A 24,250-nucleotide genomic window follows, 5' to 3' on the forward strand; every position below is an offset into this window, starting at 1 on the left:
ATTCTATATCTTTGAGAAATTTATGTCCTCACATACACTCTTGTAATGGGACTCCATGAAAATAGCTAATTTAGCTAGTCAGCTCTTGTTGGACCTTAATCTGTGTACATTTAATGTTGGCCTACTTTTGCAGGTAAATCTGGGGACAATTCTCAATAGTAGAATTCTAGGTTCTCAAATAGAGTCTGACAAAAAAGACACACACACACACAAAAAGCCCCTCAATCAATGTTCATTGAATGAACAGAAGAATTTTTTGAGCTGCAAGTAATAGAAAACCCAACTAACAGTGGCTTAGCCAATAAAGACATTTAATTTTCTCACATCAGAGTCTGGAGAGAGGCAGTGAGGCTGGTTCGGCAGCTTACCCTCAACACCAATGCGCAGACTCATTCCTTCCTTCCCCACCAACCTCAGCATGCTGGCTTTTGTCCTCGAGAGGGTCACCTCACAGGTGTGGGATGGCTGCTGTAGCTCCAGACATCACAGCAGGAAGATGTAGTGGTGAAAAGACCTTCACCTCAGATGGTGCTCTCCTTTTAATGATGGAGACCATCTTCCCCAGAAGCCATCCCCTCCCCGGATTTCCCTTGTCCTCTCATCGGTCAGAACTGTTGCCACAAGGGAGGCCAGAAAAGTAAACGGGAATGGGAAAATGTGACTGTCTTTGATTAAACATGCTTCATCCTTGAGGCTGAGGGATGGCCCCATCTGTATATAAAAGCTGAGATTCTATTAGCAAGGAAGAAGGAGAGAATGACTTTGGGGTTAGGTGGGTAATGAACCACACATGTCATATTGGGTCAAAGGACACATGCATTCAAAATTTAGAAATTGCTAACGTAGGCAGGGCTTTTATAACAAGAAAAAAAGAGTATTAGTGCTCACCTTGAATATTGCAAAGATGTTTTTGTAATTCCCAAGTCTAGTGGAAAAAGGCAAGTTACAACTTAAGAAGAAAGTTCCCATCACTGCTGTCTCTTTTGTTCCTCCCTTCCCTCTGTTTTCACACCGGCCTATGAAATTCCGGTTTCTGCTATGATCCAAGCATTCTTCTCTCTGAGCAGACGTGTCCGTTGTTGCCTGATCTGAACAAGAGTAGATGGTGTGAGCCTGTCCATGGCCATCCCGGGCTCCAGGCTCACAGCGCAGGGAACTAGGAGGACCCCCAGGTGTCAGTGTGACAGGCTGCTGCACATTTTGGCAGGTTCCTCTTCCATTGTTTTGCTTATCGTGTTATTGCTTATTAAAAAAATCAAAATAACACAGGCACACTTAAAAAAAATCAATGTGGAGAAACTTTCAATGAAAAACAGCAGTCCTAGAACCTTAAAATACTGTAAAGTAGGCTGATTTTTCTGCCGGGATGGGGGTGGGACTGGAAAGGAAGGTGTGAGCCCCAGCACAGCACAGGCTGAGCACCAGGAGAGAGGTCCCTTCCAGGTCTTCCCTCCTCATCTGGGGCTACCCACCTTGTCCACTTGGGAGCAATGACATGGGGTGGGGGGGAAGGGGAGGGGAGAGAATGAGGTGGGATGGGGGGAGAGGGAGAGAGAGAAAGAGAAAGTATGAACTGAAGGGCTGAATTTTTTTTTAAACATTTTTTAAAATTTAAATATAATTTATTGTCAAATTCGTTTCCATACAACACCCTGTGCTCATCCCAACAGGTCTGAAGGGCATCTGACCTCGGGGTTGTGTTGGAGTTGAGGGTCAAAAGCCAGATTCTTCGCCTCCCCCGCCCCCCTAGGCCTTTCTAGGCCTCTTTTCCTACTGTTGTACCCTAAACCAAAGCCATCAGAACCTTTCCTTCCTCAGAGTTTAAGGCCATTTCCACCTCAGGCCTGGGGGGAGCAGGTCTCAGTGGACCCTGCTCCTATGGATGCTGCAAACTTGCACCCTGAAATTAGCTTCTGACCAGATGGAAAGGCCACACACACGCCCCTCCCCATCCTCAGCTTCCAGGTGGTTCACCTTGGGAGGGGTGAAATCTGAAACCGGCCCCCAGACACAGAGGGCAGGGTAAGACAGAGGAAAGAGAAAAGAGGCCACTCTGATCTCAGCAGGTGGCAGGTGTAACAAGCAAGGGAATTTACACACTGGCAGGTGTAACAAGCAAGGGAATTTACACACTGGCAGGTGTAACAAGCAAGGGAATTTACACACGATGCTGGTCTTGGGCTCTGGAAGACAGAGGATCTCAGCGCCTGCCCACCAGAACCTTAACAGTTTACGGAGGGGCCTTAACCAGGCTCGGTCACAGGTACCGGCCAGAGGGTCTCAGCAACACTTTGCTCCCTCAAGGCTACATCCGTGAAAATGGCTCCCGCTGTGGGAATGGTGGGCGGAGCCTATGCTCCAAGGACGGGGGAGGGGGAGGAAACTCCAACTGCCCAGGGTCAGCTTGCAGGTCAACTGGCGGCCACCATGTCCTCTCTGTGACCTCCTCCAACACTTCCTTGCAGTGGGCGGGGATTTCTGGGGCTCTGATACTTGCCAGTCCTCAAGTGTGAGTCGTCTGAGACCTGTTCTCCGATCACTCCGTGGGTCTTGCAGCTCCCGGCTTCTCCATCCCTTTCCTTGACCATCAGGTGGGGGAAACCCCTGGCTGCACACCCATGTGCCACCTCAGTGACACCACGGGCCCTGCATCCTCTCCCTGCTGTTCTTCTGGATCTTACTCTCTGGGAGGCATAATGTCATTGGTAAGTGGGATATGTGGGGTGAGAGGGGCAGGCGGCCGAACCTGTGCCCCCTGCGAGGGGGTGCTCTTGAGGGCTACCTTCCTTTTCCTACCCAAGTGAAGGCCTCTTGTCAAGGGGATTGGTGCCCAGAAGGCCAGCTTCATATAGATTCACAAGCATCGGAAAAGAATGAAGAACCCCCCCCCCCCCCCCCCCGGAATTAACAGCTAATCCTTACCGAGCACTGACTATATCCCAGGTGCTGGGCTTGACGTGCACACTCGTATTTAATCTTCACAGTAGGCCTGGGAAGTCCTGAGAAAACTGGGAAAGTTTAAATAACTTGCCCAAGGCCTCAGAGTGAGTGGCAGGGCTAGTTTGAACCTTGGTCTGTAGGGGTGCAATAATTTTGGTATTCTGCCTTCTCTCGCTATAAAATGGCGGTAGGCGAGTGGTTTGGGATCAACTGTGATGGTTTGGGAAGTAAGGAAAAGAGAGACAGGTAGGGGTAACTCTGAGTTCCAATCCAGACTGGCTGCATGAGCTGGGGCAGGGTGCTTCTCCCTCTAGGTCAGAGAGGGAGAGAGATGCAGGGAGGGAGAGACAGGGAGAAATGGGGAGGGAGGGAGGGAGAGAGTGAGAGTGAGAGAGAGAGAGAGAGGACAGGGAGGGAGAGAGGGAGAGACAGGGGGAGAGAGGGAGAGGGAGGCAGGGAGAGAAAGAGAAAGAGAAGGGGACAGAGAGAGACATCGGGTTCCATGAGATTTACAGTCCCTTCCAGGCCTGAGGTTCTGTCCAGCTGAGCAGGTCCCAGGTGGGAAGAGCTTGGCCCTCGATATCTGTGACCTATTCATACTCTCCCTTTCATGCTTTCTCATTCATATTCTGGTCACTCTGCCATCCTGGTCTTACATACTGATAGCAACTCTTGAATTGTTGTCTTCCAACAACAATCTGGGTCCCAGCACCAGCCTGAATCAGGACACCAGTGCACCCAGGGGAGGGAAATGAAATGTAGTTTGTGAGGGCTGGGGCAGAGCCCAGACCCTGAAGATGGGGTGTGTGTGTTCAGAGAGGGCTCAAGGCCTGTGTGGAGTCGGGGGGAGCTCAGATGCTCCTCTCCTCAGACCCCGGGCTCCGCTGCTTTGCAGGCCTGTGAGAACAACCACGGTTGGGCAGTTTTGAGTGGAAAGAATTCTTGGCTGGGTGCCTTTATTCTCAGAGACACCAGAGGGCAGCAGAGGTCTAAATCATAGGCCATTCCCAGGCAAGAGAAATATGCTCGGAAATTCTAGAAGCCTAGTGAAGGGAAAAAGTTCAGTATTGTCTGAGTTCCTCCCAACTGTTTCCTGTCGCTTTGAGAAAAACGTTACATAGCAGGGTCTATAATCCAGATCCGTACTGAGTTGCACTTCATCAATTAAGACATAACATTAAGCCCTCCCTTTTCATACCAAGTGGAATGATCCTGCAGTTTGGGTACCACTTATCTTGGGGGCATGATCACGTTGTATCAGTGTTTCTTGGACAGAGTCACAGAGCAAGTTCTTTGTGGAGCTCAAGGTCAGGAGAAAGTTTCCCTCTGGCCATGAGCCATTCTGAGAATGGGCAGGGAAGTAACTTTACTGCCATCACCTCTGTTACTGGCCCCTGTGAAAAGGTGCTTTCTAGAGCCGATGTTTCATTTTTGCCTCGGCTACTGGGAAGCCACGAGCTTGGGTTTTGCAATGAGGCCTGGGTTCAAATCTGGACTCCGCTGCTGCTCATGGGCTCTGTGCAAAATGAACGAGGACAATCATGTTATCACATTACCCACTTCACAGGATTGCCGAGTGAATATATAAAGAAAGCACTTGGCACAGAACCGACACAAAAAGGGCACATTCAACAAATGTCAGCGATGGTTATTCAGCTTCTCTGATTTTCAGCTTCCTGTAATCTATGCCTGTTTGGAAGATGGTGTGGTATGTATACATGAGAGGTTAGCATCAGTGAAATTTTGGGGCAGAAAGAAACATCCAGAGCAGTGCTCTCCGATAGAACATAATGCAAGCCACGCATATAATTGCAAATTTTCTAGTAGCCACTTAATGTAATGAAAAGTGTGGTGGTGGCTCAAAAAGTTAAGCATGGGATTACCATATGGCTCAGTGAATCCACTCTCAGCTGTGTAACCAAATGAATAGAAGACAGGTGTTCAAAGGAAAACTTGTTCAACAGTGTTCATAGACATGCGATTTGAAATAGCCGGAAGGTGGAAGCAAACCAGATACCCATGAGAGGATAAATGGATAAAAAAAAATGTCACCTATCCCTCCAGTGGAGTATTATTCAGCCGCAAAAAGGGATGAAGTACTGATCCATGATACAATATGGATGGACATTGGAAACACTGTGCTAAGTGAAAGAAGCCAGACACAGAAGGCCACCGACGGTGGGTGATTCCATTTATACGAAAAATCTAGAAGAGGCAGATCCATACAGACAGAAAGCAGGCGAGAGGTTGCCAGAGGCTGGTTTTAGAACACAGTTACTTGAGTGGGCTTGTCAATGTGCAGATTCCCAAGTTTCATCCCAGATATTTTGATTCAGTAGGTCAAAGGTGGGGGCCGGCCAAAAGAAACTGCTTGTTTGTCTACCAGGAGCTACGTTTCAAAAAAGCTTATCAGGGGATTCTAACGTGTGGTGTGGTTTGGTAATCTCTGAATTAGAAGTTCGTGAAAGTCCTTCCGGGCTCTGAGGATATGGGAGCCTAACTCAGTAGCATTATGGGATTATGCATCTTTTTTTTTTTTTCTTCCTTCCTTCCTTCTGCCTCCTCCTCCTCCTTTTCCAGTTTTTTTTTTTTTTTTTTTTTTTTTTGAGAAAGGAGGTGTAATCACTGTTGAGATATTCAAACAACACAGAAAAGTCCAAAGAAGAGGATCCCTCGTCCATAGATAATGATTGCTAACTGGTGAACATTCATCCAGCCTTGTCTTAGGTATTCATGTTGATATGGTAGCAAGTGTGGGAAGGAAGTTCTTGCTGTTCTGTAATAGCTTTCGTCACTCAACGGTATGTCATAGACATGATTTTTGAAAAAAAAATTTTTTAACGTTGATTTATTTTTGAGAGACAGAGCGTGAGCGGGGGAGGGGCAGAGAGAGAGGGAGACACGGAATCCGAAGCAGGCTCCAGGCTCCAAGCTGTCAGCACAGAGCCCGATGCGGGGCTCGAACTCACAGACCGCGAGATCATGACCTGAGCCAAAGTCAGACGCCCAACCGACTGAGCCACCCAGGTGCCTCTAGACATGATTTTTAATTGTTAAAGTGTTCGGTTTCTTTAAATATATAAGAATTTTTTTTTTTTATATTTAACCACACCCTGGAACTCTGTAGCCGCCGCTTGCTGTGTTTCCCATGTTCTTTGCCAAATGGCCTCAGAGGCTTTTACTCTCAATCTCACTGCAATTAGACCAATAAGTGTATTTAGATGCAAAGCCTCTATTTTTTGCAACACTTCTTGGGCTTGCAGATAGATTGCTACAGATGTTTCTTGATATATAGGGATACTGGTTTTAATTTTTAGGCTCTCCTGTTCTGTGGTGCTCCATTTTATAGGTTACATCTTCCATTTTTAATATTTTTCCAGTTTTAACATTTTTTTTTTTGGTCTTTTGAACATAGGCTTCTTTTTATACCATTCTCTCCCCTGAGCCCAGATAGAAACAATCTAGTCTCTTTCCTCTCCCTTGTTTTCTTCTGCCTTCTTAGCACTGAAACTCAAAGCTAAAGCAAGCTTGCCTCAATACCCAACCAGTGGCCCAGACCACCGGGCTCCTAAGAATGAACAGTTTAAGGTACTTGATGAAGAGCTTACATTTAGACTGAAATTAAAATAGTTTCTTTCTGGTTTTCTGATTACAAGTTCTAGTGAAGTTCCTTAAAGCCACACTTTTCGTTACTTCGCTGATGCTTTATGTGCATGCTTAGCCTAGCAGCTGGGTGAGGCTACCCTTCCCTGGAGTGGAGCCCTCATCTGACTAGGTAGTTGTGGGTCAGGGTTCTTTGTTACCAGCAACGGAAAGATACTGGCTAACTCAGTGTTAGAAATAAGACCAATGACCCTATCAAAGGAGGGATACCGAGACTCGGAGCACAGTGAAGCGAGGCTTTAATCAACGTTCTTGCAAGAGCGGGTGTCTGATGGACAGGCATACTTGGGGCAGTTACAGCAGACAATTTATCTCCCAGCATGCAAGTCCCTCCCCTGGTTCCTCATTGGCTGAGTACTACAGAGGTTACAGCCTTACTGGGATGTTGCCTATGCCCATGTAAGGCAAAAAGTAGTCTGATTGGAAAAAGTGTACATTCCTTGGGGTGATGCAGAGACTTTTAGTCCCTCCTCCCTTCATTTCTTTGGTGCATGCTCATTGCAAAGCCCGTGAAAATAAGCCCGTGAAATGGAGAGGGGGAGAAGAACCAGGAAGTGAAGTGTCTAAGGGTTTGCGACTCCATTGTGTGGGGGAGTCCATACATATTTCCAGTAGATTCTAAACCTATTATTAATTAGACAGTATACCCTTTATTTAGTACTTCTGAAATGAATCATCTCCCTTTCGTCTCACATCAAGCAAACCCAGGAATGTGTTGGGACGATACTGGTGCTCACATGATTCATGGAAAGCTGGGGCTCCATGGTTGGGAACTGATGGCACTGGAGAGGGTCAACGAGGAAGAAGTACATTGTCTAAGCAGGAAGGTCATCTAGATTGGATTGTGGTGGCACTGCTGTGACAGCGATGTTCACTTTCTCTTTAGCTTTTCTGAAAGAGGAAGAATATGATTCCTAATTGAAGGTTTCTCAACCTTGGATCTACTATCATTTTAGACTGGGTAATTGTGTGTTGTGGTGGAGGGACTCTCCTGTGTATTATGTGATGTTTAGCAGCATCCCTGGCTTCTTCCCACTGGAGGCCAGCAGACTTCACCCTCATTTGTGACAACCCAAAGTGTCTCTGGATGTTGCCAAATGTCCTCTGGGAGCAAAATGGCCTAGCTGGGAATTTTGATCTTAACTAATGTGCTGCCCCCTACACACCCCATGTGTGGAGAAATGGTCTGGTTCCCTGGCTTCAGTTGGTCAGCAGGCTCCTGGAATTGGCCCTCACAAGACATCACAGAATGGGGGGAGAGAATTCCCTGAAAGAGAAGCCACTACTAGGAACAGGAAAGGGATGGAGGCGGCTCACTGTAAATCCTCAGGGCCATATAGACTCTGTGAAGAGTTTCACATTTTATGGGTAGAAGGCAGCTGGTGCAGGAGAAACTTTCGTTGTAAGAAGCTACTCAGGTAGATTTCTTTTCCTGATGCTTCCTGATTTTCCATAGGCTTGTACTTGCAAAATGAGCATACAAATCCCCAACGGGTCTTGTTAAAAGGCAGATTCTTTTCTTTTCTTTTCTTTTCTTTTCTTTTCTTTTCTTTTCTTTTCTTTTCTTTTCTTTTCTTTTCTTTTCTTTTCTTTTTACAAACCGGGGAAAGGCCTTGAGTTGACATTCTCGCAAGAAGATACACCAATGGCCAATAAGCACATGAGAAGATGCCCAATATCAGTCATTAAGAAAATGTAAGTCAAAATCACAATGAAACATTAAACAGGTTCATCCTCACTAGGATAGGATAGCTGTAATTTTTTTTCTTTAATGAGGAATAACAAGCGTTGGTAAGGATATAGAGACATTGGAACCCCCAAACATTACTGGAAGGAACACAAAATGGTGCAGCCGCTTTGGAAAGCAATTGGGTAGTTTATCAAAAATGTATGGGGTACATGGGTGGCTCAGATGGTTAGGCGTCCAACTTTGGCTCAGATCATGATCTCGTACTCCGTGGGTTCGAGCCCTGCATCGGGCTCTGTGCTGACAGCTCAGAGCCTGGAGCCTGCTTTGGATTCTGTGTTTCCCTCTCTCTGACCCTCCCCCACTCATGCTCTGTCTCTCTCAAAAAATAAACATTAAAAAAATGTAAACATAGCATTATCACATGACCCAGAAATTGTACTTCTAGATATTTACCCTAAAGAAATGAAAACACGTGTCCATATTAAAACTGATACATAAAACTGATTCTCAGGTCCACCAGAGAATTGCCAAATTAGAATTGCGTTTTAAAACTATTAGTCTGCTGGGGTGCCTGGGTGGCTCAGTCAGTTAAGTATCTGACTTTGGCTGGGGTCATGATCTCATGGTTCATGAGTTTGAGCCCCACATCCGGCTCTGTGCTGACAGCTCAGAGCCTGGAGCCTGGATCCTGCTTCAGATTCTGTATCTCCCTCTCTCTGCCCCTCCCCCACTTGCACTTTGTTTCTCTCTCAAAAATAAATAATAAAAATAAAATTTAAAAAAATTAGAAAAAAAAAATGGATGCTCACAGTAGCACCACTTATAACAACCAAAAAGTGGAAACGACCTAAATATTCATCAACCGATGAACGGACAAAGTATGGTATACCCACACAACGGGACATTATTCAGCAACAAAAGAATGGAGTACTGACATGTGCCACAACCTGGACAACCCCTGAAAGCACCATGCCAAGTGAAAGAAGTCAGGCACAAAAGAACACATTGTATAATTCCACTCACATGAACATCCAGAACAGACAAACCCACAGAGACAGAAAGCAGACTAATAGTTGTAATGTTTATTTATTTTTGAGAGTGAGACAGAGAGACAGAGCATGAGCTGGGAAGGGGTAGAGAGAGGGAGACACAGAATCCAAAGCAGGCTCCAGCCTCTGAGCTGTGAGCACAGAGCCTGAGCCCAATGCGGGTCTTGAACCCTGAACCGTGAGATCATGACCTGAGCTGAAGTTGGACGGTTAACTGACTGAGCCACCCAGGCGCCCCAGCAGACTGATAGTTTTAAAACGCAATTCTAATTTGGCAATTCTCTGGTGGGCCTGAGATTCCACATTTCTAACAAGCTCTCAAATGGCGCTGATGCTGTTGGGTTTTTTGTTTGTTGTTTGTTTGTTTTGTTTTTTAGATTATCATCTTTAGGTTATTTCATATTTTGAAAAAAATCCAACAATTTCTTAAAAGTCACAAAAGTAATATTTGCTTATTTTTAAAAAAATTATAAAAAAATTATATATATACATATATATCTGTATATATCAGAATATTACTCAGCAATCAAGAACGAAATCTTGCCATTTGCAACAATGTGGATGGAACTTAGAGTGTATTATGCGAAGCAAAATAAATCAGAGAAAGACAAATATATGATTTCACTCATATGTGGGGTTTAAGAAACAAAACAGATGAACATAGGGGAAGGGAAGGAAAAATAAGATAAAAACAGAGAGGGAGGCAAACCGTAAGAGACTCTTAAATACAGAGAATAAACTGAGGGTTTCTGGAAGGGAACTAGGTGGGGAGATGGGCTAAATGGGTGAAGGGCATTAAGGAGGGTGCTTGTTGGGATGAGCACTGGGTGTTAGATGTAAGTGATGAATCACTAAATTCTACTCCTGAAACCAATACTACATTATATGTTAACAAACTAGGATTTGAATAAAAAAATCAGAGCTATGAAACCTATCTGATAATTTGGCACCTCTGTCCTGGCTGGATTCTTGGAATATCACCTGCATATAAGAGACTGGGGAGACAATCAGGGATTTGAGAGGAGGTTGTATAAGGATGTTGGAGATTCCCTCTTGTGGTTGTCTCCTCTTTGGATTTCCTCCCTTGATACATAGTTGCTTTGGGAGTCCATCCTGAGTACTGTCTTCTGACTTCTCAGGACATAAGACTATGGCTTTCTGCTTGAACTTTATCTGCCTCGCTCAGGCTGGATTGGGGGTCTTCCTCTGAGAAAAGCCATGTGTGGATCTCTTCCACCGTGGCTCTTTTCTTTCAAGGATTAAATCCTATCCAGCTTCTGCTTAATTTTGGTCACTCTCCAGTGACTTAAAACCGTTGTTTTTCCCATTTTGTCAAGATAATATAATCGTCATCTGTAGAATAGTTTGATATAAGCTATTCTGCCGTGCTCAGAACCAGAATCCCCCGACTGGTCTCTTAGAAACATTGTTCTTCTTTTTGAAACCCTCCATTAAAGAAAAATTATGTATTTAATTTGGGGGCAGAGTGGGAAGGGCAGAGAGAGAGGGAGAGAGAGAATCCCAAGAAGGCTGTGCACTGTCAGTGCTGAGCCCGATGTGGGGCTCAAACTCACAGACTGTGAGATCATGACCTGCGTGGAAATCAAGAGTCAGATGCTCAACTGATTGAGCCACCCAGGCGCCCCTGAAAACCTCCATTTTTATTCATCACAGTTGAAATAAATCTAAACTTCTTTTCCTGACATATAAAGTCATACAGATGACCTGGGCCTGCTAACCTCCATATCCTCACTGTGCCCCCAGCTCTATGGGAGCACATTCAATTCTTAGAATATGTTATGCTTTATCCTGCCTCAAGGTATTCACGTTATCATTCTCTCTGGTGGGAATGCCTGTCCCCCTTATGCCTTGTTATGCTTCAGGTGTCAGCTTAAATATCATTTATTCTGGAAAGTATTTGCTGAATCTATTGATAGTTTAAGTTCCTCTACTGCACCTGCTAATAACACCCTATGCCTTTCTTGTAGATCGTGTATTAACATTTATCATCAGGTACCTGGGTGGTTATTGGATAAATATCTGTCTCCTCTTTAGATTGTCAATTCCATGAGAACAGGGTATGGCCCTCTCTGCTCACTACTTTATCCCATGCCTCATATGGTATCTGGCTTACAGTAGGTGCTCAATGAACGTGCTGAATGAATGAAGGAGAGAATGCATTGTGCATGGAAGAAAGTTCCCAACTGAGAGTCGAGGTATAAAACATAAATGAAACTATGAGATAACAGGGGCATTTGTCAAGTCACCTCACATTTCAGACCTTTCGTTCCAGTAAGCACAATAGGTCAGAATTGGATTAGGTCACTCTCCTCTCTCAAAGTCCATGCTACTCATAAAAGGACTCGTGAAGTTGAGACAAAAGTATAGGAAACAGTAATAATATGGGGCAGACATGGGAGACCTGGCTATTTGGTTAAAATCTTAACCACAGGCAGTGTGTGTCTTGAATCAAGGGCCTGAGAAACAGAAATGGTGCTTGAGGATAATGATTCTGGCAACAGCAGATAGAACTAATGAGGTTTTGAAGTGGCCAGATCAAGGACGGATCTGATAAAGAGAGCTTGGCAGGATGGAACTGGTGTCAGGCTGCTGGATATGGAATTTCATGTGGGGAGAATGATCTACCAGACCCAGTGAAGGCTAGCCTGAGGAAGGGTTGGAGCTTTTCTCCTACCCTATTTATTCCCCTACAGGGGATGGGATGGGATGGTTAGATGGGGGAAGAGATCAGTGTCTTCCTGATGATCATTAGATCTCCCTTCTTTCCATCTTCTCCCAGGTTCTGCTCTGCACCCAGATGTGAGGGTGGAAGGCACTGAGTATCTCTCGAATGACAGGCAAACTTGTGCCACATTCCAAGGTCTGCTGCACAAATTCCTTCTTTCTGGGGCCTCTTGGAATCAGAAACCAAACCTTCGAGTTTCTCTAGTGATCAAATGTGACCTTGGGAAGAGACCACCCTCAGGACTGTAATCTTTTCGTTCTGTCCTTGGTGTACCCCAAGACCTTGCTTTATGTTGTCATCTGTGGCCCCCCTTTTATCAGTGATCACCCCCTCAAAATATCTCACTTGAATTTAATGTGAAATTCATTTGGGTTTCTCATTAATTGATGTCCTATATTACTCCTTGGGTATGTAGTTCTGTAGGAAGGCCTGCAAATGTTGTGTGGCTTTGTGCCTTTTTACTGATCTTTGTTGGCACTTGTGAATATCATCCTTCAGCACCAACAGACAACACACACACAAACCATCCTACAGGCAAATTTAGGATTGAGTGAGAAGGAAACTTGGACAATCACTTGAGCGCCCAGGAGAAATCTGAAAACCTGAGGCTAAAATGGACTTTGGATACTAATTGTCTTCAGAGAGTACTTTACTTATAGTAATTCTTTGGAATACTAGACTACAGTTCTGAAAGAGTTTTCAAGGAAATTACACTCGTTTATACTTGTTTATGTGACACTGTGTTTCACAATAGTCAGAGGGTGGGAAGTCTTCAGAATCCATGAATGTGCACCAGATAGGTCATACCTGTGATGCCAGGCCTAGGAAGAAGTTTTCTATGGATTCAGAATGGTCTGGGTTACTAGACTTTCGTTCAATACCCAGAAACTACCTTTTTCATTTGTCCCTTTTTACACAGGAACAGTTCCTGGGTGAGGGGCCAGGGTGACTGACGTCTTTAACCTATGCTTCCTGCCAATTCCTGAGATGTCTCCAAGGCTGTGCCCAAAGTCCAGAGGCAGGGGTTGCCATTGTTGGGATTGACTTAGCATGCCCATATATGGACTTACCCTGGGCTACAGTGCCCCCCAGTGTTTATGGTCCTTAGAATGCTCATATCACTGGACTCCTTTGTGAAGCTGGGTCCTTGATGAGAATGTGAATAGGGAAGTCAGGGCAAAGAGGAATGACTCTCCATACTCTGATTATAGAAGTTCAGCTTCATTCAAGATTTGCAGCTTCCAGGTGTAAAGTCATAATTTCTATATTCCTGGTCCCTGGGGCACTGGAGATATTTCCCTAGAATATGAGCATTGTTGAGGGTTGAATGCTCATTGATTTGGGGCAGATGAAACAACTTAATGAGGATTATTTTGGTGCCACTTATATGGAAATCCACTGGGGTCAGTGACAAAATACAGGAGCAAACTCAGTTTTGGCGGGTCATGCCAAGGAGGTGCCAACAATGATGGCCTTTATGCAGATGAATTCATTACATGGGTAGGTTGGTATCTTCAGAGAGGCCATCAGTGGTTTACATTGGAAGAATCTAGGATGGGAGAGATGAATGAATTTAGACCGGGGCTGACATGCAGGAAGTTTTCAGTTAAATTTTTATACATATAATCAGCATGAAAGGCAAATCTGAGCAAGGAAATTAGCAAGAATTCTGAATTCAAAATCTTCCAGTAATAGTCCCATTTATATTCAGAATTATTTTGGCAGACTTTTGCATAAGGAATATTCCTTTTTCTTCATTTCTTCCTTATGTTGTGTTGGGTTTCCTTTCTTCCACTGCCTCTGTCTCTGTTAATAAATAAATGTAGCAATTGTTAGCACCTTTGGTAGAATCCATGGGTCTCTGCTCTTGAGTCTAAGGCTATTGTGTCGCCATTCACTATAGATACTGAACTACTCTGCCCATTCTCACTACTTTGCTTTTTAACTGTGCAAAAATAGGGGTTGAATAGGATCTTAAAGACCTGAGCTGATCATGGTAGTGGTGAGTTGTTGGGTGGAGAGCTTGGGCGTCTGGACCCATGTCCTTCTTCTGAATGAGCCTCTCGTTGTTAGCCTCTCTGGGCTCTGATTTTCACAATTTCAAAAGAGTTTTGTTGGACTAAATGACCTGAGACCTTGAAATTTGTGCCTGTGACTGATCGTCCCCAACTCAGGTACAATCTTGTCCCATTGCTCAATTTCCCCTGGCCTCTTTCTTGCTTTTTACTGAAAAACCAGGGTTTCTAGTATTTGGTGTCATTGGGGGTTGGGTGAGGAGCTGAGAGACTTACTTTTCAGGAATACAAAATTTTTCGCAGATAAATTTATGTTTAAAGCTGTTTCTGTTGCCTCCACAGCCAGAGAAGACGAAGGGCTCACACAAAAATGTCAAGGTGTTGTAGTAGAATCTCGTGTAAACTGACTTACAGGTGCCAAATACCGGAGGATAGTTGCAGATTTCTGGGCATGAGAATCCCAGAGTCAGGTTTTCTTTTCTTTTCTTTTTTAAAAAAAATTGTAATGTTTATTTATCTTAGAGAAAGAGAGAGAGAGAGAGAGCACAAGAGCAAGTGGGGGGAGGGGCAGACAGAGACGGAGACATGGAATCCGAAGCAGCCTCCAGCTCCAAGCTGTCAGCACAGAGCCCTACACGGGGCTCAAACTTGTGACCCATGAGATCATGACCTGAGCCGAAGTCCATCGCTTAACCGACTGAGTAATCCAGGCACCCCAGGTTTTCTTTTCTACTGCCAAGCGGACATTCTTTTCCTCATGGACTCAGATGACTGATGGTCATCAGCCCATGTGAATCTACCTGTTACTTTTTCATTGGGAGAGTTCCTTCAGCAAAAATATCACTGTATATGTGATATGGGGCAATGATTCTAGACTACGGCCTGGGTCAGTGACTCAGATAATTGGAGAAGGACGGTAAGGTAGAGTGGAAAGCAAGAAAGACCTGAGGCTTCTGCGCTCTATCACAGAATTTCATATTAAATATATCCCATTTCCTGACTCTCCACGGGCTTTCCCATGGCACTGGAAGTAAACATGTCATCTGCTTCCCCAAGGCCATAGGTCAGAGCCCTTACTTTACTTTTACAGAGTCTCTGCAAACACAAGCTAAAAAGGCCTTTGTCTGTCTACATCTACTCCTGAAGGATAGGCTCAAAATGCTTAATTTGCAAAAGATCTTCCTTCCTTCCACCAGTGTCTGTGTCCTCTCCCATCTAGCTACGCCCCTCCCCTTTTACCTACCATGCAGACTCACCTGGCCTCACTGAGACCATGGAGGTGGGTGGTCAGAGCAGGAACAATGACGGCCATGTTGGAGACAAAGAATGAGTTAATGTCAGTCTTCCTGAAGGCCAGCTCCAGCCCTCACCCACAACTGGGACTTTGCCACATTTACTCATGGATACATGAGTATTCCACATGTGTCCATCATGATAAGTAGATGTGAGTGCTCCAAGTGTGTGAATGATGGCCTTTGCTTCTCCATATCTGAGGAATGCAGAGTGGTCCTGTATATATGCGTTAAGTAGAATTAAAGTTCATCTAATACACACACACCCACACCCACACACAACAATAAAGAGGTTTTCTGGACACTGCTTACATTAATCCAATTTTCACAATCCCCCTCCTCTTCCACTGAAATCCCTTGGAAAAAACTTGATTCTGTTTTCTGTCTTCCTCCTTCTCCAATCCATAGACAGAAATGAATGAAACTTCTGGAATTAGATGCTCTAGGGCTGTGTGGTGTAAGATAAAAGCAGGACTTCATTACTGCCTATCACCCAGGCTGCCTAGATCACCTTCACCTTCACAGTGTTCTCCTGGGCTGCCCTTCCTATTTTGCCTTACCTCCAAGATGTCCACTTTCACACAATTGTTTTCTGAGAGGTAGAGGAAACAGGACACCTGAAAGTGTCTGGAGGGGCATAGACAAGATGAGGAGACATAGAGAAAAGAGGATCCATTCAGTCTTCATGGTGTTGCAGGCAGGAGATAGGAGAGTCTAGGACTGGACTGACATTTTATATTTGGGATGGAGCTCCTTCTCTTGGGAGGAGTTGAACCCATCTTTTTGATTTCATCTCCCCAGGGCCCAAGCCTGGGCAGGGTTCTGGTGCATACAAAATCAGCCTAGTGAGCAGAACACTAAATGCTTGGGTACCCAACCATGTAGCATCCAAGGTCATGGTTTGTCACAGCTAGACTGGTGAGCCTCAGTGCCCCCACTCTCTTCATATCTAAGGCTCAGAGCATCAGCATTTCTATAATGAACATTTAACATATAAATGTAAAAATTTGAAAGTAAGTTAATGTAGGCTTGAACCTAAGAAAATGGAACAAAAACAGCAAAATAAATGTAAAGAAAGTAGACGGGATATTGATGAAGATATTGATGCAGATACTGATGAAGATAGTTGAAATTAGTGAGTAGTAGAAAAAAGAAAATACAATTATCAAATAATATTAAAAATTTGTACTTTATTTTTTTATTCTTATTTTTAAAATTATTTAATTATTTTTTATTTTTAAAATTTACATCCAAGTTAATTAGCATATAGCGCAACAATGATTTCAGAAGTAGATTCCTTAATGCCCCTTGCCCATTTAGCCCATCCCCCCTCCCACAGCCCCTCCAGTAACCCTCTGTTTGTTATCCATATTTAAGAGTCCGTTATGTTTGTCCCCCTCACTGTTTTTATATTATTTTTACTTCCCTTCCCTTGTGTTCATCTGTTCTGTGTCTTAACGTCTTCATATGAGTGAAGTCATATGATACTTGTCTTTCTCTGACTAATTTCACTTAGCATAATACCCTCTAGTCCCATCCATGTAGTTGCAAATGGCAAGATTTCATTCTTTTTGATTGCCGAGTAATACTCCATCGCATACATATACCACATCTTTATCCATTCATCAATTGATGGACATTTTGGATCTTTCCATACTTTGGCTATTGTTGATAGCGCTGCTATAAACATTGGGGTGCATGCACCCCTTCGAAACAGCACACCTGTATCCCTTGGATAAATACCTAGTAGTGCTATTGCTGGGTTGTAGGGTAGTTACATTTTTAATTTTTGGGGGAACCTCCGTACTATTTTCCAGAGTGGCTGCACCAGCTTGCATTCCCACCAACAATGCAAAAGAGATCCTCTTTCTCTGCATCCTCGCCAACATCTGTTGTCGCCTGGGTTGTTAATGTTAGCCATCCTGACAGGTGTGAGGTGGTATCTCATTGTGGTTTTGATTTGTATTTCCCTGATGATGAGTGATGTTGAGCATTTTTTCATGTGTTTGCTGGCCATTTGGATGTCTTCTTTGGAGAAGTGTCTATTCATGTCTTTTGCCCATTTCTTCACTGGATTATTTGTTTTTGGGGTGTTGAGTTTGAGAAGTTCTTTAAAGATTTTGGACCCTAACCCTTTATCTGATATGTCGTTTGCAAATATTTTTTCCCATTCTGTCAGTTGCCTTCTAGTTTTGCTGCTTGTTTCCTTTGCTGTGCAGAAGTTTTTTATTTTGATGAGGTCTCAGTAGTTCATTTTTGCTTTTGTTTCCCTTGCCTCTGGAGACGTGTTGAGTAAGAAGTTGCTGCAGCCAAGATCAAAGAGGTTTTTCCCTGCTTTCTCCTCGAGGATTTTGATGGATTCCTGTCTTACAGTTAGGTCTTTCATCCATTTTGAGTTTATTTTTGTGTATGCTGTAAGAAAAGTGGTCCAGGTTCATTTTTCTGCATGTTGCCGCCCAGTTTTCCCAGCACCACTTGCTGAAGAGACTGTCTTTATTCTATTGATATTCTTTCCTGCTTTGTCAAAGATTAGTTGGCCATATGTTTGTGGGTCCATTTCTGGGTTCTCTATTCTGTTCCATTGATCTGTCTGTTTTTGTGCCAGTACCATACTGTCTTGATGATTACAGCTTTGTAATACAGCTTGAAGTCCAGGATTGTGATGCTTCCTGCTTTGGTTTTCTTTTTCAAGATTGCTTTGGCTATTTGGAGTCTTTTCTGGTTCCATACAGATTTTAGGATTGTTTGTTCCAGCTCTGTGAAGAATGCTGGTGTTATTTTGAAAGGTATTGCATTGAATATGTAGATTACTTTGGTTAGTATTGACAGTTTAACAATATTTGTTCTTCCTATCCAGGAGCATGGAATATTTTCCCATATTTTTGTGTCTTCAATTTCTTTCATAAGCTTTCTATAGTTTTCAGTGTATAGATTTTTCACCTCATTGGTTAGATTTATTCCTAGGTATTTTATTGTTTTTGGTGCAGCTGTAAATGGGATTGATTCCTTGATTTCTCTGTTGCTTCATTGTTGGTGTATAGGAATGCAACCGATTTCTGTGCATTGATGTTGTATCCTGCCACTTTGCTGAATTCATGGATCAGTTCTAGCAGTTTTTTGGTGGAATCTTTTGGGTTTTCCATATAGAGTATCCTGTCATCTGCGAAGAGTGTGAGTTTGACCTCCTCCTGGATGATTTGGATGCCTTTTATTTCTTTGTGTTGTCTGATTGCAGAGGCTAAGACTTCCAATAGTATGTTGAATAATAGTGGTGAGATTGGACATCCCTGTCTTGTTCCTGACCTTAGGGGGAAAGCTCTCAGTTTTTCCCCATTGAGGATGATATTAGCATTGGGTCTCTCATATATGGCTTTTATGATATCGAGGTATGATCTTTCTATCCCTACTTTCTTCAGGGTTTTTATCAAAAAAGGATACTGTGTTTTGTCAAATGGTTTCTCTGCATCTACTGAGAGGATCATATGGTTCTTGTCCTTTCTTTTATTGATGTGATGAATCACATCGATTGTTTTGTGGATATTGAACCAGCCCTGCATCCCAGGTGTAAATCCCACTTGGTCATGGTGAATAATTTTTTTAATGTACTGTTGGATATGGTTGGCTAATATCTTACTGAGGATTTTTGCTTGCATGTTCATCAGGGAAATTGGTCTATAGTTCTCCTTTTTAGCGGGGTCTTTGTCTGGTTTTGGAATCAAGGTAATGCTGGCTTCATAGAAAGAGTTTGGAAAATTTCCCTCCATTCCTATTTTTTTTGGAACAGCTTCAAGAGAATAGGTGTTAATTCTTCCTTAAATGTTTGGTAGAATTCCCCTGAAAAGCCATCTGTCCCTGGACTTTTGTTTTTTGGGAGATTTTTGATTAGTAATTTGATTTCTTTACTGGTTATGGGTCTGTTCAAATTTCCTATTTCTTCCTGTTTCAGTTTTCATAGTGTATATGTTTCTAGGAATTTGTCCATTTCTTCCAGATTACCCATTTTATTGGCGTACAATTGCAAATAATATTCTCTTATTATTGTTTTTATTTCTGCTGTGTTGGTTGTGATCTCTCCTCTTCCATTCTTGATTTTATTTATTTGGATCCTTTCCTTTTTTTTTTTTTTTTTTGATTAAACTGCTTAGGGGTTTATCAATTTTGTTAATTCTCTCAAAGAACCAGCTGCTGGTTTCATTGATCTGTTCTACTGTTTTTTTGGGTTTTGATAGCATTAATTTCTGCTCTAATCTTTATTATTTCCTGCCTTCTGCTGGTTTTGGGTTTATTTGTTGTTCTTTTCCCAGATCTTTAAGGTGGAAGCTTAGGTTGTGTATCTGAGACCTTTCCTACTTTTTTTTTTTTTTTAATTCTTTTTTCAACGTTTTTATTTATTTTTGGGACAGAGAGAGACAGAGCATGAACGGGGGAGGGGCAGAGAGAGAGGCAGACACAGAATCAGAAACAGGCTCCAGGCTCCGAGCCATCAGCCCAGAGCCTGATGCGGGGCTCGAACTCACGGACCGCGAGATCGTGACCTGGCTGAAGTCGGACGCTTAACCGACTGCGCCACCCAGGCGTCCCTAGACCTTTCCTACTTCTTTAGGAAGTCCTGGATTGCTATACACTTTCCTCTTATGACCACCTTTCCTGCATCCCAGAGGTTTTGGGTTGTGGTATTATCATTTTCATTGGCTTCCATGTACTTTTTAATTTCCCCTTTAAATTCTTGGTTAGCCCATTCATTCTTTAGTGGGATGTTCTTTAGTCTCCAAGTATTTGTTCCCTTTCCAATTTTTTTTTTTCTTGTGGTTGGTTTTGAGTTTCATAGTGTTGTGGTCTGAAAATATACACGGTATGATCTTGATCTTTTTGTACTTGTTGAGGGCTGATTTGTGTCCCAGTATGTGGTCTATTCTGGAGAATGTTCCATGTGCACTGGAGAAGAATGTGAATTTTGCTGCTTTAGGATGACATGTTCTGAATGTATCTATTAAGTCCATCTGATCCAGTGTGTCATTCAAAGCCATTGTTTCCTTGTTGGTTTTCTGATTAGAGGATCTGTCCATTGTTGTAAGTGGGGTGTTGAAGTCCCCTACTATTATGGTATTATTGTCAATGAGTTTCTTTATGTTTGTGGTTAATTGATTTATACGTATGGGTGCTCTCACATTTGAAGCATCAATGTTTACAATTGTTAGGTCTTCTTGGTGGATAGACCCCTTAATTATGATATAATGCCCTTCTTCATCTCTTGTTACAGTCTTTATTTTAAAGCCTAGATTGTCTGATAGAAGTATGGCTACTCTGGCTTTCTTTTGTTGACCATTAGCATGATAGATGGTTCTCCATCCCCTCATTTTCAATCTGAAGGTGGTTTAGGTCTAAAATGGGTCTCTTGTAAACAGCATATAGATGGATATTTTTTTCTTATCCATTCTGTTACCCTATGTCTTTTGATTGCAGCATTTAGTCCATTGACATTTAGAGTGAGTACTGAAAGATATGTATTTATTACCATTATGTTGCTTGTAGAGTTGGAGTTTCTGGTGGGGTTCTCTGGTCCTTTCTAGTCTTTGTTGTTTTTGGTCTTTATTTGTTTGTTTGTCTGTTTGTTTGTTTTAGTCTTTTCTCCCCTCAGAGAGTCCCCCTTAAAATTTCTTGAAGGACTGGTTTAGTGGTCATGAAGTCCCTTAATTTTTGTTTGTCTGGGAAACTTTTAATCTCTCCTTCTATTTTGAATGACAGCCTTGCTGGATAAAGAATTCTTGGCTGCATATTTTTCTTATGCAGCACATTGAATATATCCTGCCACTCCTTTCTGGCCTGCCAAGTTTCTGTGGATAGGTCTGCTGCAAACCTGATCTGTCTTTCCTTGTAAGCTAAGGAGTTTTTTCCTTTGCCGTTTTCATGATTCTTTCCTTGCCTGAGTGTTTTGTAAATTTGACTATGATATGCCTTATTGATAGTCAGTTTTTGTTGAATCTAATGGGAGTCCTCTGCTTCCTGGATTTTGATGTCTGTGTCTTTCCCCAGGTTAGGAAAGTTTTCTGCTATGATTTGCTCACATAACCCTTCTACCCCTATTTCTTTCTCTTCCTCTTCTGGGACCCCTGTGATTCTGATGTTGTTCCTTTTTTAATGAGTCACTGATTTCTCTAATTCTTAAATTGTGCTCTTTTGCCCTAATATCCCTCTTTTTTTCTGCTTTAGTCTTCTTCTTTTTTTTCTGCTTCATTATTCTCCACAAGTTTGTCACTGATTCTCTGCTCTGCCTCATCCATCCTTGCCGCTGTGGCATCCATTAGAGATTGCCTCAGTTACAACATTTTTTATTTCATCCTGACTAGCTTTTACTTCTTTTATCTTCCCAGAGAGGGATTCTAATCTATTTTCGACTGCAGCTAGTATTCTTATTATCGTGATTCTAAATTCTGGTTCAGACATCTTGCTTGTATTTGTGTTGGTTAAGTCTCTGGCTGTTGTTTCTTCCTGTTCTTTCTTTTGGGGTGAATTCCTTCATTTCATCATTTTGAAGGGAAACAAAGAATTAATGAGGTAAAAAATTAAAATAATTAAATTAAAAAAGGAAGATTGAAATAAAAAATTAAAAACAACACACACACAAATCAAATAAATGATGTCAGATCCTAGGTGTGTTTTTAAAAAAATTTTTTTAACATTTATTCATTTTTGAGAGTGATAGAAGCAGAGCATGAACAGGGGAAGGGCAGAGAGAGAGGGAGACACAGAATCAGAATCAGGCTCAAGGCTCCGAACTGTCAGCACAGGGCCTGATGCGGGGCTCAAACTCATGGACTGCGAGATCATGACCTGAGCTGAAGTCGGACACTCAATCCACTGAGCCACCCAGGTGCCCCAGATCCTAAGTGTGTTTTTGTCTGGTTGTTGGAAGGGTCTTGATAGAGAAATGGAGAAAGAAAAAAAGAAAGGAAATCATTTGAAAATTTGAAAAAACGAATACACTGAAATAGAATAAAATGAAATTATGTAAGTAAAACAGAAGTTGAAAAAATTTACACAAAAGTAAAAAAATAATAGAAAAAAATTAAAAATATTTTTAATAGAAATTGAAAATAAAAATAAATTTTTTCTCTTTCTGCATTTAAGAAAAAGAAAGGAAATGCAAAAGAGAAAATAATTGAATAGTTGGACCAGTGAACAGACTGAGAGACGATTGAAATTACTTCATTTTCACCTAGAAGTCAAACTTGGAAGCACTATATAGTCCGTAAACTAAGCAGCTGGAGAGATTTGTGTTCCTGAAGAGGAAGGTTGGCTCAGTTGGACGGGGCTTAGTGTAATGGCTCTGCTTTCCACTAGATGGCACTGCTTAGCTACTGGGGTGGGTTGGTGTGGCGCTTGTAGGTGTGTATGCGCATGCATGGTAGCAGTGAAAATGGCGTCACCCAGCTACTCAGTCTCTAGTATCGGGACTCAGTTCTCCCCGATCAGTCATCGTGCACCTGTTCTTCATCTCCAGCTTTTGTCCACTCCATGCTTTTACACTGTCAGTGACCAAGCCCCAGGCAACACCTCCCTCTTTAGTTTTATCTCAGATGTGGCTGTATTTCCCAACCCCTCACTTCTGAGGGACTGCGGCTTTGACCCATTCTGCCCCTCTGCAGTAGAGTCTCACTGAGCAGTGGCTGGGTGCTGGCCGCACCCAGGATTGTTTGTGGGATCGTGCTGCTGCCGAAGCCCAGAGACCGTGGCCAGGTGCCAGCCCGCCCCAGAAAGAGTTCACACGATCGTGTAGCAGCAGCACTTCAGGGATTATGGAAAATCACAACACGCATTTGGCACCAGGCTTCACCCCCAATGACCTTGTTCCAGCACCAGAGAATGTGGTTGTTCTCCTGGGTCCACTGGGGCACACAGCCTCTACCAGATGTCCTCCAGAGAGGGAAACTGCCTCTCCCCTGTGGCCCAAAGACCCCCGGACTTCGCTCTGCTCCTGGGGATTCACCCTTCTCACCAGAGCACCGCCAGGTATCAAGCTGCAGAGTTTCAGACTCTGCATTCCCCGTTTATAGTCTTAATGCAATTTAAACCCTCTCCTTTCTCCCTTTTTGGTCCAGTCCCTGCAGCTGTTTCCACTTTTCCACTTTCTCTCCACCTGCTTTTGGGGGGATGCTTTCCCATATTCTCCCCCGATCTCCGTCCTCTCTCCATAAGCAAAAACAGCTCCCTGCCCCCAGAAGCTTCTCTCTCCCCCAGTTCACCTCTCTGAGCCATGTACCTGCTGAGTTCTGTGGTGTGGTTCAGGTTGTGCATATTGTTATGTTAATTAATCCTCAAATCAGTTTTCTAGGTGTGCAAGATGGGTTTAGTGTTGATCTGTCTGTATCTCTTGGACAAGAGATGCAAAAAAAGCTTCCATGCTGTTCTGCCATCTTGGTCCCCCACCCCCCTCTTTTTTTAAATTTTAAAGAGAAAGCGCACTAGCTGGGGAGAGGGGCAGAGGGAGAGAGAGAGAGAGAAGGAGAGAGAGAGAGAGAGAGGATCTTAAGCAGGCTCCACATGTGGAGCCCGATGCAGTGCTTGACCCCATGACTCTGGGATCATGACCTGAGCCAACATCAAGAGTCAGACGCTCAACTGACTGAGCCAGCCAGGCGCCCCATGCAACTGTGTGCTTAACGTTTTGAAGAACTGCCAAGCTGCTCTGCAAAACAGCTTCTCCATTTCCCACTCATACCAGCAGCGCATGAAGGCTCCAATTTCTTTATATTCTTGCCAACACTTTTTACTAAGTTAAAAAAATTATTATTATTTTAATTCTAGTGTAGTTAACATACAATGTTATATTAGTTTCAGGGGTACAATATAGTAAC

The 24,250-nt window shown here is 43.2% G+C and overlaps 1 protein-coding gene across 1 annotated transcript in view; it reads left to right on the forward strand.

Moving 5' to 3' along the window:
- The first annotated feature begins 2,165 nt into the window (after positions 1–2,165).
- The window catches only part of WFDC11 (WAP four-disulfide core domain 11), a 76,014-nt gene continuing 53,929 nt past the window's right edge, over positions 2,166–24,250 (forward strand). The window contains exon 1 of the mRNA XM_045053544.1: positions 2,166–2,705. The gene's annotated coding sequence lies outside the window, so the exon portion shown is untranslated. The remainder of the gene's footprint in view (positions 2,706–24,250) is intronic.

Source organism: Felis catus, chromosome A3 (assembly GCF_018350175.1).
Source record: "Felis catus isolate Fca126 chromosome A3, F.catus_Fca126_mat1.0, whole genome shotgun sequence".
Taxonomy (NCBI): domain Eukaryota; kingdom Metazoa; phylum Chordata; class Mammalia; order Carnivora; family Felidae; genus Felis; species Felis catus.